Here is a 14,577-nt window from a genome sequence, read left to right on the forward strand (position 1 = left end):
GGAAGAACAGCAATGATTAATTGATTGTGTTTTGACCAAAACTTAGGAAAAAAATTAGCTGCACAAGCACTCTTTTGGCCATTCATTTGAGAAATGTTGCATGATCACATCACTAGGCAAGTCAGAGGCCAGAGAGGCAGCACCAATGTTGGAACTAGAGGACAAGTTCCAGAGGAAGGTTAAACTCTCTTTGCTCCTGAAATGAATGCAGCAGTACCTAGGAAACTCTCAGTACTGGCCATGCTGGGAATGATAATTTTGATGTGGTTCTACAGCAACCAGTTGAACTGGAAAAAGTCTTCACTGCTGCAGGAGTTGCTCTGACTGCTAGGCTGAGGGGAGCAGTGGGGACCTGCCCTTGTCCCCATCCTTCTTTGTGGGTGGACACCAGTCTCTTATCCTCTAACCTGGCAGCTGGTATGTTTATTTCATTTACATGTTTTTTCTTGTGATGTCACTTCTGTCAACAATTCCTAACAAGTTGGAGAGAAACGATCCTGTATTTCATTTGTGCCCAAAGACCAATATTTATTTCTACATAAATGCACATAGTGACAGGCTCCTGCTGCTGTGACTGCACAAGTGGCTTTCCCTGTTGTGGGTGGCAGCAGCACCATCAAGGTACAATTCTGAGGAGAAATGTGAGAGATTTTCACCTCTTTATTTTTCAATACTGAAGTTATATACTGCAGTCAATGTTAAAGAATAATTATTAGTAACACATTTGCTCTACAAGGATGCTCTTTATTTTTTAATGCACACTTCTGACTGGTAATTTAATGGGTTTTTTTCCTTAGAGTTACAGTGTCTGAAAATACAAATACAGCTCTCTGTCTGTGTCTCCAGCCATGTTTCTGGGCTGAAACAAGCCCAGCTCCTGCTCACTGTATCCTGTCCCAGGGCCATTGTTAACTGAGCCTGCATGCCTGGCCTCTTTCTTTTCAGGTTTGCCAAGGCCTAAAGAAATTTTGGAGAAACTGCAGTAAAAACAGAAATGCAGAAACCAAGAACGAAACTATCACCCAACTTAGGGTGTCATACAATACAATATAGCAACACTAGTGAAGGGCTATCCATGTGGTGCTACCAATATCATAAATGCTTTAAAGGAAAAAGAGCTGGAATTTTTTTTTTTTTCTTTTAAACTACAAGAGATATTGTTCTGGTAACTAAAGGGAAATAATATCTTGACCAATATGACCTCTGAAGAAGAAAAAGTTAAAAAACAACCCTGAAAATTTCATCTCCCTCTGTAGATTCTAACAGCTTGGCTGCACCAGGGTACAGTATGATGCAGTTTAGTATTTTAGAAGCATCCACAAGGACGTGGAGAAGCTCATGATATAATGTCTTTTCCAGTGAATTAGTTATAAGCTTAGGGTAGGAGATTAAGGACAGACTATAATCATAATCCAGTTTAAGTGATTTTATTCAGTCAAGGCCTTGTGCATTTTCTCCTCTTATACCAGAGGCAGTGAATAAATGCCAAAGTCTCTCAGCCTTGCACAGGAGCAAATTATTTATTTGAAAAGCCTAAATCTATGTGATTTGTTTTGTTAAAATTAGTTGTGGTAGGATTTTATCTTCCTCCTGTCACATATGTAAGGTGTTCATATTTTAGACAAGAACTTTTTCAACCTTTTAAAATAGCATTCTTATCAAGAATGGCAAATTATCTTTGGCCAGTGTGAAGCTATACCTTCCAGTATGCTACATCCAACAATGATTTTCAGTATTGAGGACACTTTAAGTACATATGTAACTTTTAAAACAGACTAAGAGTTACAAGGTAATAAATGGTTGGGGGAAAGGGAGACATTTGGACAGGAAACTGAAGCTTTATTTTAGACTTCTAGACTTTGGAGTTGTCTGTGATCTTGCATGAATATTTCCTAATGCTGACCTTAGAAACAAGCTGTGGCTGTGCACATTTGTAATCATTTCAATTTTCGTCTGCATGAGCAGCTCAGAGATGACAGAATGTATTTCACACTCACATAAGGGTGCTCAGGGAGTTCTCCAAAGTGCCTCATTAATTTTGAAAATCATCTGTTGATTACTTGAAATCTAAAATGCCACTTTAGCTTCTAATAAGATTCTGCTAACTGGAGAGAGGAAAAAGTTGGGAGAGCTGCATGAGGTGTGCAAATATTGGCAAGTAGAGCAGGGACAGTTACAAGAACCTGCAGTTTCATGAGTCAGAAGAAATAGTTCTATCTGGTTTCTACGAGGGCATTGTAACCATTGCCTGCTCTACCCTGTTTAACAAAACAAAATTACAGTACCAAGTATGATAATAAAAAATTATGAGTAAAATACTCTTTCTTAATCTGCAGTTGTTCAGAGTGAAAAGTTTCTGCTGCGATTGATTTAACATGTATCATTCTGAGGACTTGCTGAACGACAATTTTAAAATATAATTAAAACATTTTATTTTTATGTTGACAAGGAATACTATGACTTTAAGGTATGAGCCATTCAGACTCCCTAAAGTAAAAGACTCCCTGATGTAGTATTTTAACTATTTTTGTTAGATTGGTGCATTTCAATGCAATACAATCCTCAAGGTGTGAAAATCACTCATAAGGATTAACTTGGTGCTTACTTTCTTTCACCAGAAGAGCAGCAAAAGTACCTCAGTCAGTATTTGTTGTCTATTTTTATTCCAAAGTTATATTTTTGCTAATACACTCTGACAACCCTGTACTGTACATTCTTTCATAACTTCATTGGACTAAAACCTGAATCGTGTGAGTGGAAATAGAGACCCAAGTGCAGTGAAAAGCCAAAGCTGACTAAAAGGGTATGGGGTCAGAGAGAACACAGAGGTCAGGAGAGTTAAAGAAACCAAACTGGTGGATGTTTATTCACAGAAGGAGAGAAGGGCAGAGAAGAGAGCAGGAGTCCTGAAAGGCATCAAATGGTGGCCAAAGAGACGCTCAGAAAATAGTAGAGAAAGAAAAACATACCAAGAAAAATCTGAGGAGTGTAGGAGGTGAAATTTCTATCACTGCACAGTTAATTCACTTTAGCTCTTTGTGGAGCAAATTATGTTAAATGTTTTCCTTCTGAAGTTATCAGAACAGCAATTAAATTAGCTAAACATTTGGGTATAGAAAATGCAATTGGAGTGATTATTACCATCAGTCTGAATATTAAAACACATGATAGGAAAAAGCTGTCACAAGGCAATTACTCCGTGTATGAATTCTTGCAGTGCCACAGAAAATGAAAATTAATTATTTGCATTTGAGTTACTTGCCACAAGAACAAGGCAGTTGGGCATCTAGGATGCCTCTCACTTTCCAAAGCTGCTCAAGGCCACTTCATCACCCTTTAAAGTTTTTCCAAAAATTACCAAGAGGTAAAGAACAGTCTTCTTCCTTGCTTTCTAAGAAGGCACTGCATTCACTTCTTAAACGAGGGTAGTTGTGCTGAATTTTACCTCCTGCTTTTGTTGAACCTGCTGAAGAACATAAAAAACCAGAGGGAAATTACACACAGGCTTGCAATAATAACTAAAAAGGCAGCTGGGAGCTTTTTTTTAACAACCTGATGTGTAAAAATAAGATATACAGCATATTATGATGGGTAGAAAAGGAAGAAACTAAAATTCTTTAGAAAACAAGCAACTGAACCGTCAGATGGAGAGAAGTGAAATTGCGCCATTTAGTGGTGAACAGGAAGCATAAAGAGAACATAAAATGTGGCGTGAAAATGGTACTTGATAAATGAGAAAAGCATAATTTCCACTCATTGCCACTTTATTAACACAACTAAAGTTTAAGACAAAACCGGAATCAGATCCAGATTTATCCCAGAGCTAGAACACATGCACAGGTTCCAGTATTTCACAGGCAAAATGTTCAGGAAATCTAAAGAAAGCTCCTCAAATGAAAAGATCAAAACAGACATCAAAACAGAACAGGAAATAATTACAAAAAAAGAGTAATTGGATGGTAGCCAGGAAGCAAAATAAAATAATAAATGTTACCACTTCCTTGATTAAGATTGTAAAAAGGCAATACTGTAAGTGACTCAAGAAACAGCTGTGTAGAATAAGTTTACAACTGTTTGTGGCTGGAACTAGAAGGTTTCTAACTGGACAATTATATAATTGCAGGCTTATTTATGTTTGACCTTTTTCCTTTATAAACCAAGAACTCCTCAAAATCACTTTTAAAGGAGTAGGGAGGCACCAAATAAGACCAAATTTTTTGGTTCAGTTTTGTCAAGCTGATTTGGATGGACATTACTACTTGTAGCAGGCACCTGGCCATGGTGAGGGACTTCCAAACCTCACCAACAAAATTAACTGTATCAGGATGCAGAAGAAGAGAAATCTTGCTGATCCCATACCTTGCCAGAGCCAGTGACGCTGCCAGTGCAGTGTCACGCATGTCACAGGCGTGGTGACTCTGTGTCCCTTGCCAGACCAGTCTTTTGCAGTGGCTTGCAGAGCTCCAGCTGCAGCTCTTCATAAACCTCTAGAATTTCTTGGACCCGCTGACTTGTGCTCTAGTATGTAGATACAGTTTGCTTTTCAAACTCAGAGACTGAAATTCCTGAAGCAGCCTTTAGAGGACAGTGGAGAATTGCAAATGGTGCATTTTCAGCTGTGGCATCATAATCTGGGATACTTTGGTTTTTATATGAATTATGAATTCTGTCTCAAAGTGCAGACAAAGTAATAATGTGTGCTATATTTTTTCAAGACAAGGTTATGACTTATAACAGAAGTGCACTTTTATTTATATTGTAGCCTTTCTATCAATAGGAATTCCACTTTCCGTCTGGCTAAGCTGTGGCCTCGCTAAATGAGCAGCTGCATTGTCAAAAGGAACTCACTTCTTCATGTTGAGGTCTAATGGAAAAGGTAAGAGGTTTCCCCAATAAAAAATACTGGTAGACGTTTTCTGGAGGCTGTGGTGATCCCAGCCTTTGGCACCGGGGCTTTAAATCGGTAAGAAATTTGCTGGCTGGGTCAAAATGTTGCATATCCCCTCCCTGGGAAATTTTAGGCCACATTTTAGGACAGCTTATAGCAATAATTAGACTGCAATTAGGATTTTCTTGCAATGGCTAGAAGCTGGCTGGGCACTTGGGCAGAGTCCCCGTGTTGGGGGTGCCCGGTGCTGCTGCACGCCCCCCAAAGGGTGTGTTTGAGCTGGGTGTGCCGGCACTGTGCCTGCAGCACGGGCTCAAGGTGAGGTCCCCACTGCTGCTGGCAACCTGTTCTCACACAGTGGCTGTGTGACACTGGGTAGCAGAAAGCAAAAAAAGCAAGATTTTTTTACACTGATGTTTCTAGAATTACCAGACTGTATGGGCTGATTGAACCTCATCCAATCAATTTGTTAAATCATCCTTTTAAAAATGCCAATTTTATTTGAAGATTTCTGAGCTTTTTCCACTGTAACTTGTATCTGTGTCAAACAAATCACATGTTCTTTTGTTTATAGAAAGTACCATTTCCTTTCTTAAGAAGAAAATATAATAATTTTTAATACATACTTGTTCTATTTAAAATCACTTTGGTTATAGCCGGGAGTTTTGGATTCAGACCAAATGTTCTTGTTAAGAAGTTATATAAAACATTTAGTTATGATAATTTTCCATACTGTGCTATATTTATAGCAACCTTAGGTACTTTGATTTTTTCCTGTGTTCATTTTCAAGGTTGGTATTACAAGTAGTAGTCATTTAGTAGGTCTGGTTACTTTACAGGAGTGAACTGTAGAAGCAGATCAGGAGTGACCTTACTGCTTATGAAAGATCCTAGGAACTAAAATTAAAATCCTATTGGTATCAAAGGAAAGTATAATTTCTTTTCAAAAACTTATGTTAGAAATTATCTTGAGTAATTGAGATCTACTTTATTTTTCTTTGCTTGTTTATTTTCCTGCTATATATTTTATATATTTCTATCCAGATATTGGAGGAGAGAAGGTTTCTGGATTTGTTTGCAAAAAATCCATTATGTCAGATAATTGAAATAACCATATATTATGCTTCATAAGTCCAAATTTAGTAAAAAGCAGTTATCTTTCAAACAATTGTTTTGCATTTTGAAATTAAAGACATTAATTTTTAGCAGAGTAAGCAAGGAGAAGGCTCCAGGTCAGAGTGTAGGTGATTTACAGATCTCTCTAGCAAGCAAATCCATTACAAGGCTTTGGTACTAATATTAACTCTAGTTACAGTTGTGTGGAATTTATTAATTAAATTTGTTCTCAAACGAGCCACATCTGTGACTTTTTTGGCTCTTTCTTTCCCCTTACTTTGCTTGAACCCTTGGGATGTAGAGGCACCTCCCAGGCCGTGCAGGCAAAGCTGCTCTGACTCCTGAGGAGGATGCTTCAGACCTGCAGGTGCAGACTGAGAGGTTCCTCTCTGCCATGCAGACACTGCTGGCAGTGTAAACAGAGCTACCCAGTGGATTATCCTGCAGGGTAACCTGCCTTTCCCAGCTGGGATGGACACAGACCTTTCAACTGCATTTGCTGCTGTAAGAGGAATGGAGCTGTGGAGGAGAGGTGAAGTTCAGGCAGTGAGACAGTCCCAGGAGGGGGCTGGACACAGGGCAAGAAAGGTGGGGATTCAGCCATGACGTCATTTTCTTTCTGGACAATTAAGACATATCACTCTCAAGAGAAAGCCTTTTAAATCAAAACCAAAAGAGGTATATTAGCTTCTTAGCAGGCTGCCAATCCCTTGAAAAAAATCTGCTGACAAGACATCACAAATTCTGTAGTTGAGGAAAAGGCATTCTTTCTCCCCCTCCCAACTACAATATCATGTGTCCAGAATTTTTGCCCAGAATAATCTGGGTTATAGAACCTGCAACTTACACTGCTGGTCTGCTTGACTGTACCAGACTGTTTGACTGTAGTGCATGTTTGGCTGTACTAAATTAGTGTCATGACCAGTAAATGACCAACTCCACTGTTGTGAGGCAGGCACTGTGGTTCTTTTCAGTTTTCATTTCTGAACAGCACCTGCGGATTACAGGTGTTTGTGATAACTGCTTATGATTTTGGGATAAAGTAGAATTACAGAAATTCCAGTATTTTTATCATTTGCTTTTGGTTCTGAGTTAGTGTAGGATGTCTCATGATCAGACTGCTTTTTGGAAATCACTGAATCCATACCATTGCCCTAGGACTTCTCTCCTAGAAGTCATGGATAGTTGACTGCAGCTATTGTTGAGATTTGTATTTTGTAATCACACCCTCTTTTTGCTTATATTCGTGAGTTTTGTCTGCATTCTTCTGATTTTGATTCTTTTCTTTTTTAGGCAGTATCAGTATTAATATTCTTCCTTTGTAAGAGAAAAAAATTTCAGAAAAGGACAACAGTTGAACCTAATGGTCTGAGAGGTCTTTTCCATCCTTTTCAATTCTATGATACTCACTGATATGAGTTAAGAGGCCAATTAAAATAAAATTACATCAAAGATCTCAGTATTGTTACCAGCTAATGCCATACTCCAAAATTCAGTGGTGACTCTTGTGACTGCAAGCACTTACCTGTTAATATCTACCATCTGATAATTATGTGGGGTGGGGAGGGCATCGGCTGTTTTCTCCATCACTGAAGTAACTATTGAAGCCAACACTGCCCCAGCCAGTATGAAATCAGAGACTGCCACAGAGACTGTAATATGATGTTTTCATACATATCTGCAGCCTTTGTGTTCCTCCTGTCTGGAGGGAATCATGCAATCTGTATGTTAGAGGGGAAGACCCCACTTTGCTGAAAATCCTGTGGAGTGTTTGACATTGTTGTGTATTCTTGGGTAATCTGTCTTGATACTGACAGGAGTTTTCTTTTTCACTTTGTTAGTGTCTCTGAATGACTGGAAATCCTGTAACAGCAACATTTTCTTGATTTCAGTAGCAAAAAAGGCATCTCCAAATTGTACCCCTTGGTAGCAGGCATGTAAACTTGACTGTGTTTACCTTGTGAAATACTTACTCTGCCCAGTGAAATGCAAGGAATATTTCAAGCAGAAAGAATTTGAAAACAGAAGTAAGATTAGTAACTTTAGTGCTTCAGCTGGGGTGAATTGGACTTGGAGGTGACTATATTCCACATTTACTTGAATGGTGTCTCTGGTGACCACTCACCTCAGATAATACAGCTGAAAACCTAAAATGAGTTGTGATATCACAGTGGGCAAGAAGTGATGATGGGAAGGAGATTCCTGTCACTATGCCAGGGCTCCAGAGTTGCTTGGTTGTTGTACTGGAACTGACAATCATAAATTGACCTTCTTCTGTATGTGTTTGGGTGCTGCTGCTGCTGCTTGCTTAAGTGATCTAAGTGATTGCCTCTATTTAGGACTAGGCAGAGCTAGTGGAAGCTTTTGGCAGCCCATTTCTTAAACCTGAGCCATAGGAAGATAGACACTGCAAACGGGCAAGAGAAAGGAATACCCCCTGTTCAAAATGCCTGGAGAACCAGTGGGTAGATCTCTCATCTCAAACCTGTCAGGGTGGAATGAAACAGAAAGCAAAGATTGCTCTTGTTTTTTCTCCTCCTTTTTACACCTGCCACTGTCAAGCATCACATGCCCATGTACATCTTACTGCCATTTTCTTGGCTGAGAAGATTAGTTTGGAAATATTTTATCTGCACAAATTTACCTGACACCAGGGTGGGAGTGCTTTCAGAATGTAAATTATAATTTTCCTTTATGCAACGATGCTTTAAAACACAAAAGAAAAGACCAAAAATCACTTGTGCAAAAGATGTTTTTTCTGCTAGTACCCTTTTAAACAACTGTGTAGTATTCAGTTTTCTCAGAAAACAAAAATTGTTTTGAAATCCAGAGTTGATTGGAATAAATAACACAAGTCCATACAGTTGCAGATCAAGACTGAACTAAAGTTTGGCTTCGAATGGACATTAAAAAACTATCCCCAAGCACACTCTAGCAATCACCTGTGCCACAAACAGTGATGTCAAAGATTGTCATCTCTCCCCCAGATGCTAACAAGTGAGGGAGGTGGTTTCTCTGCCCCCAGGAGCCAATGTTTTAATAGGTCTGGACTGGGCATTGATTTTAACAGATTTTTTCAGATGTGATAGAAAAAAGACCATTGATAAATCTTGATATGACTGTCTGACTTACATCTGTTCATCTTGAAATAAATAAATAGTTGAAAGTAATGGAAAATTTCTTCATGCTTATTATTTTAAGTTTGGTCTTTGGAAACCATGACTGAAAAATATGTCTTGTTGACAACAGGCTTCAGTAGTCAAGAATTGCTGTAATTCCATGCTCACTAAACCTTTCCAGCTTGTCAACAAGGATTTTTTAGGAGATGCTGTCAAATGTCTTGCTAAAATCAAGGTAGTGTTTTCTCCACAGCTCTCCCCTCATCTATCAAAAAAGTTGTTTCATCTTAGAAGGCCATCCAATATGGTTTGTCTTAGTCACCTTCTTGACCTTAATTTGCTTGGATATCTTCCATGACAGCTCAACACACAGCTTCTCCAGGGAAAACTGTGAGCTTGACTGGTGTGTAGTTTTCCAGATCTTTGGTAGATGGTCATAAATTAGACTTTTCCTACTTGTCTGGCACTGTGACCTGCATGATTTTTCAAAGATGATAGAAAACAATTTTGCATTGAGGTTAACCAACCTTTTCAGCCCTTTTAGCTGCAACTTATGAGGTCCCATAGCCTTGTATATACTGGGTTTGTACAGATGGTCTCTAACTCAGCTCTCATCAACTTCTGGTGAGAATTGCATATCTACATTTTCTGTTCTTCTAAACTTCCTGATATAACTGTTGAAAAACCACAGAGGAAAAACATTAAATAACAGTGCCAAGGTGATAGAAAAGGCAAGTGGCCTTTATTTTCTGAAGCACTGTTTCTCACTCAAGGCTGAAATTCAATAGTAAGAACAAAGCAGAAGCCTCTGCCCTGTGTATGAAGTTTGGATGTGTTGGGCTGATGAGGAGGGTTCAGTGCCATGGGCAGCAAGGCAGCTGCTGGTGCAGGCAGTGCTGGTAGCTGCAGAGATGTTCTGCCTGCTGCAAAGGCAGGACCAGCTCTGGGGCTGACACATCTCCCAAGGAGACTAGGAAAAGTTTTGCAGACTTTTAGGACCACACACTGAAGTAAAATACAACTCAATAAAAGAAGGAGGCAAAGGAAAAGCACAGACACCGATAAGGCCACACGCAGCCCGTGTGGTTTGCAAAGTGAGGGTGAGGCGAGCAGAGGGCTTCAGTTCACAAACTTTCTCCCAGGGAAAATTTCCCACGATTGCACTGCAAGTTCTGCCAGTATGGAAACGAGGACTGGTCCCATGTGAGGTTCCACAGCCACCTCACCGCACCAGTGCACAACCACGCATTACATTCAGGAGGGGTATGCAGGCTCTTCGCTAAACCCACAACAAAGCTGATTTTGAAACGGTTTTAATGATAGACAATCTGCATACCAATTGACTCATTTGCGTATACAATGGCTTGGAACAATACCAGAGAAATATGTAAAAAGTCTGCAATGCTGTATGACAATAGCTTCCAAGTATGCTGACCTCCGGCGAACGAAACAAATGAAAAGTACAGTACTCTTTTGATGAGGCATTAATGAAGGATTAAGAGCGGATACAGCTGCATCACACGAGCACTGTTTTCACTCCACGCCTTCCCCGCAATGACAGCAGAGACGCAGTGTGAGGCAGGCAGCGAGCACCCGCTGTACCCCACCCGTGCTCCGCACACCCAGCGCGGCGTGGGCTGCCCCGTGTCCCCACGCCGGCCGCGACCCGGAGCGCATCCCTGCAGCCGCGCCGCCGCATGCGGGAGGCCGGACAGAGGCAAGAACGTGAAGCCTAGAGAAAAACATTATTAAAAAGTGAACAGAAAGGACGTAGAGACTTGTGCAACCGCTTTGCCACCGGGGATCTGACGCTGCGTGTGACCGCTGCGGAGAGCGGGGCTGGGGCGAGAGTTTGTAGGCTGGACCACAGCGCTCCTCTGTGCAAGACAATCTTCATGTGTGCATCCGCCCCCGTTCATGTCAAGAGATTTGCGCTGCTTGAAGTGGTGCTCAAACCCTCAGTGGCTACTTACGGTTTTGCTCTTACCCTGCTGTCCTCCCCGGTTATCTGCCTCCAGAGTAGGGGGGTATACCATGTATTTATGGAACATATAGTTCCTTTTTCAGGTCATAACACCACGTAATGTGAATAATAATTTATTCAACTTAATAAAACTGAAGTTGTCAACATGCCAGGAGACTTCTGCCTAACTGACTTTGTGTGGTTCACTTCAGACACAACCTGGATCTGCTTCTTGACTCTCCCTGTGAAGAGAAGGGTAACCAGGGTAACTCCCATGGAGCAACTTTTCCAGACATAGCTTTGCTCTTTCTCTTTCTCATTTTATTTTTCCTTTTTTATTTTTTTTCTTTTCTTTTGTAGAGGCTTATGCTCTGGTTGGGTCCCAAGTATGCCTCTAGACTATACCTTCCAGATGAATGATTACTGCTACTTTTCAATTTGGTTAGTATTTGGTCCTTCTGATCCCATGCCTCAATATCATTGTTTTTCAAAGATGATTAGGGGTCCAGCTGGGAGCATTTTTCTCACTGGCATTTCTACTCCCCCAGTACCAGGTATGGATAGTGCTTGCACCAGCTTCAAGCGCAAACTTTGGTAGCTTTGTGTTTCTTTTACATTTGTGGTGGAACAAGTGTTCTTGCTGTTTCCTCCACAGAGTCCTGACAAAGATCACAGGGATGGTGTGTTTACATTTATTTTTTTTTATTTTCAATGAAGATCATTTCAGTCATCAGCCTTGGAGCTTATCTAGGCTGCCAGCAATGCTGGCACAAGTGCAAGTGAGTGCAGCAGAGAGGCAAGAGCAAAAAGGTGTATTTCTTAAAGTTAAGTTTTAGGTAGAAGAAAACTTTAGTAGCAGCATCAGGAGCCATTGGAGCCGCAACCACAACAATATGCTTTGAACAGGTCTTAAATACCAGTGCTTGAGACAGCAGTGTTTTACTAGTCCTGTGTAGGAAATTAATTCCTGTAGGGTACAGACTTACCCTGAGTGAGCAATTTAACCTTTCCACTGCTGTTATTTAACAGCCTCCTGGTGATTTTTTTTTCCTGTGGAGGTTGTTAACACACATCTTATCTATGTCATTGACTACTAATTAGTCCAAATAAAAAACACTAGAATTTGCTGATAGTGGTCAGGACAATGAAGTGCTTCATACAGACAGATACACATTGCAGCCTTTCCTGTGCTCAAGTTGTTAACACCTTTTTTTAAGTGTTTTTTTAAACTATTATATTCACAGCATATATTGATGCAATTGTCGAATAATAGTATCATAGAATATCCTGAATTGTAAGAGACCCACAAGGAGTGTTGAAGGCCAGCTCAGGACACCGCAAGAGTGACACCATGTACCTGAGAGCATTGTCCAAACACTTCTTGAACTCTGAGGCTTGGTGCTGTGACCACTTCCCTGAGGAGCCCATTCCCATGCACAATCACCCTCTGGTGAAGAATCTTTTCCTGATATGCGGCCTAAAGTCCCCTGACTCAGCTTCAGGCCATTCCCTTGGTTCCTCTCACTGGTCACCAGGGTGAAGAGATCAATGCCTGCCCCTCTGCTTCCCCTTGTGAGGAAGCTGTAGACTGTGATGAGGTCTCCCCTCAGCCTCCTTTACATCAACTACCTTGATATTGAATGACAGCATATGAGTATAAAATTTTCATGAGGTAAAATTTGGGGCAGTCTGTCGAGCACTTTGGAGGACAGATTTGTAACTCAGAATGATTTTGGTACACTGAAGGGACAACCTGATAGTAAAAAAAAAAAAGGAAAAAATTTGAATGCACAGCACATATCACTGCATGAAAGAAGAAGAAATTGGTGTACAAACATGGAGAAATTTTCTTTCCAAGTGTCAGCATCATGGGTTCCCAGGGTTAATAGCCTAATCTGAACCAGTGACACAATCCTCTTTCAGAAGTATCTTAGAAGAAACATCAAATGTAGGACATAGGAAGACTGGTAAAGTTTACAGTGGAATCCTGTGATTGACTTTGTACTCTGGACTTCAAGAAAGAGGTAAAGAAGGAAGACTGCCATGACATTGGTCTTGCAGTACCTAAGAGGACAGATGATTATCCTGGCCTGGCCCGTGGAAATTGCCAGGAATCTTAATTTGCCATAAAAACAATTTAGCCTAATTGCAAAGCCAAAATTCCTAAAATAATTTAGCAAAGTTGATTTTCTAAGACCGGTCTGGCAAAATGCGGCCTGATAGTGATGACAGCTGAGTTGAGCTCTGGAGTGATGTAGGTCACTTGGTCTGAAACCCCTGCTGCTGTCACTTCATTTGTATATGCTATGGATATGCCTGAGCAATTTCCACCTGGAAGTCCAATCTTGATCTCACAGCAGTTCATGGGAAATGGACTAATTGGCTTTTTGAGGAACCTTCCAGCCCAACACTGATATTTCAGAAACATCCTTTTTGCAGCCCTCAGTTGCTGCAGTAAGTCAGATGTCTGTTCGTTTGCATATGGTCTGTGCTTATCCTGAGAAATGCCAGTGTGGTCACAGTCAACATAAGTTCATCCAGAACCTTTGAGAGAAATGTGAAACTTAAACCAGTTCTTAGCTGACCAGGGAGCAAAGTTTTTATTTTCATTGCATCCTGTAGATATGAATGTCTCATCTTTCTGTCCACCTCAGTAATAACATGAATAAGAAACCCTCCCAACCTGCTAAACGAGAGCACCTACAAGTTTTTGGCAGATGAGCTTTCTGGCAGTGTCAGGTCTCAGTTACCTATTGTTGTTACTCTTGAGATATGTGCTGGGTGTGAGGTTAACCAGATTCTCCTACTTTTTCAGTTGGAGTTTTTTGTGTTCAATTTGTTTTACTTGCTTTTCAATTCTAACACTGTATATATACAGACGGACCCACAGTTCTGCACAAGAAAAAAAGGAATGTAAAATAAGAGTGGGGGAACACTAGCTAATCTGTGTACTTTAGCAGTTGTCCTCATTCCTGTTGCGGTGGTAGAAGCGGGCTAGAGCCAGGTTCAATTCCTTTTTTTATGCCACCAAAATGTGCTAAATTCACTTGTGTATCTGCCAACATTTACCCTTATTCTTTTTTTCTTTTCTTTTTTTTTTTCCCCTTGGCTTTATCTCCAATGGACCTTACTCCTTTAAAGCTTTTTAGCACACTAAGAGCTCTTTGGTAAGAGAGGTGTAGGGTGTTATCAGAATAACTTTGGATAATCCCCCCAAGAGAGTGTCTAGGAAAGATGATCACTAGAAACAGTGGTCATATAATTTCTAATTATATTTCAGTCATAGGAGCAGTTTAAAAATACCTTATTCTGAAACCCATAATAGTGGGTAGATTAACTATAAAGACCATGAAAATTGTAACCTTCTAGGAGTCAAAAAAGCAAAAGGAAAGCTTTAACCAATTTGAACTTTCTTGGTAGGAAATGTAGAATTAGCTGTATCAGTTATGAAGACTGGTCCAAAATTTCCTTGGTCTGTCTTACTAAATAGC

Source organism: Taeniopygia guttata, chromosome 1 (assembly GCF_048771995.1).
Source record: "Taeniopygia guttata chromosome 1, bTaeGut7.mat, whole genome shotgun sequence".
Classification (NCBI taxonomy): Eukaryota; Metazoa; Chordata; class Aves; order Passeriformes; family Estrildidae; genus Taeniopygia; species Taeniopygia guttata.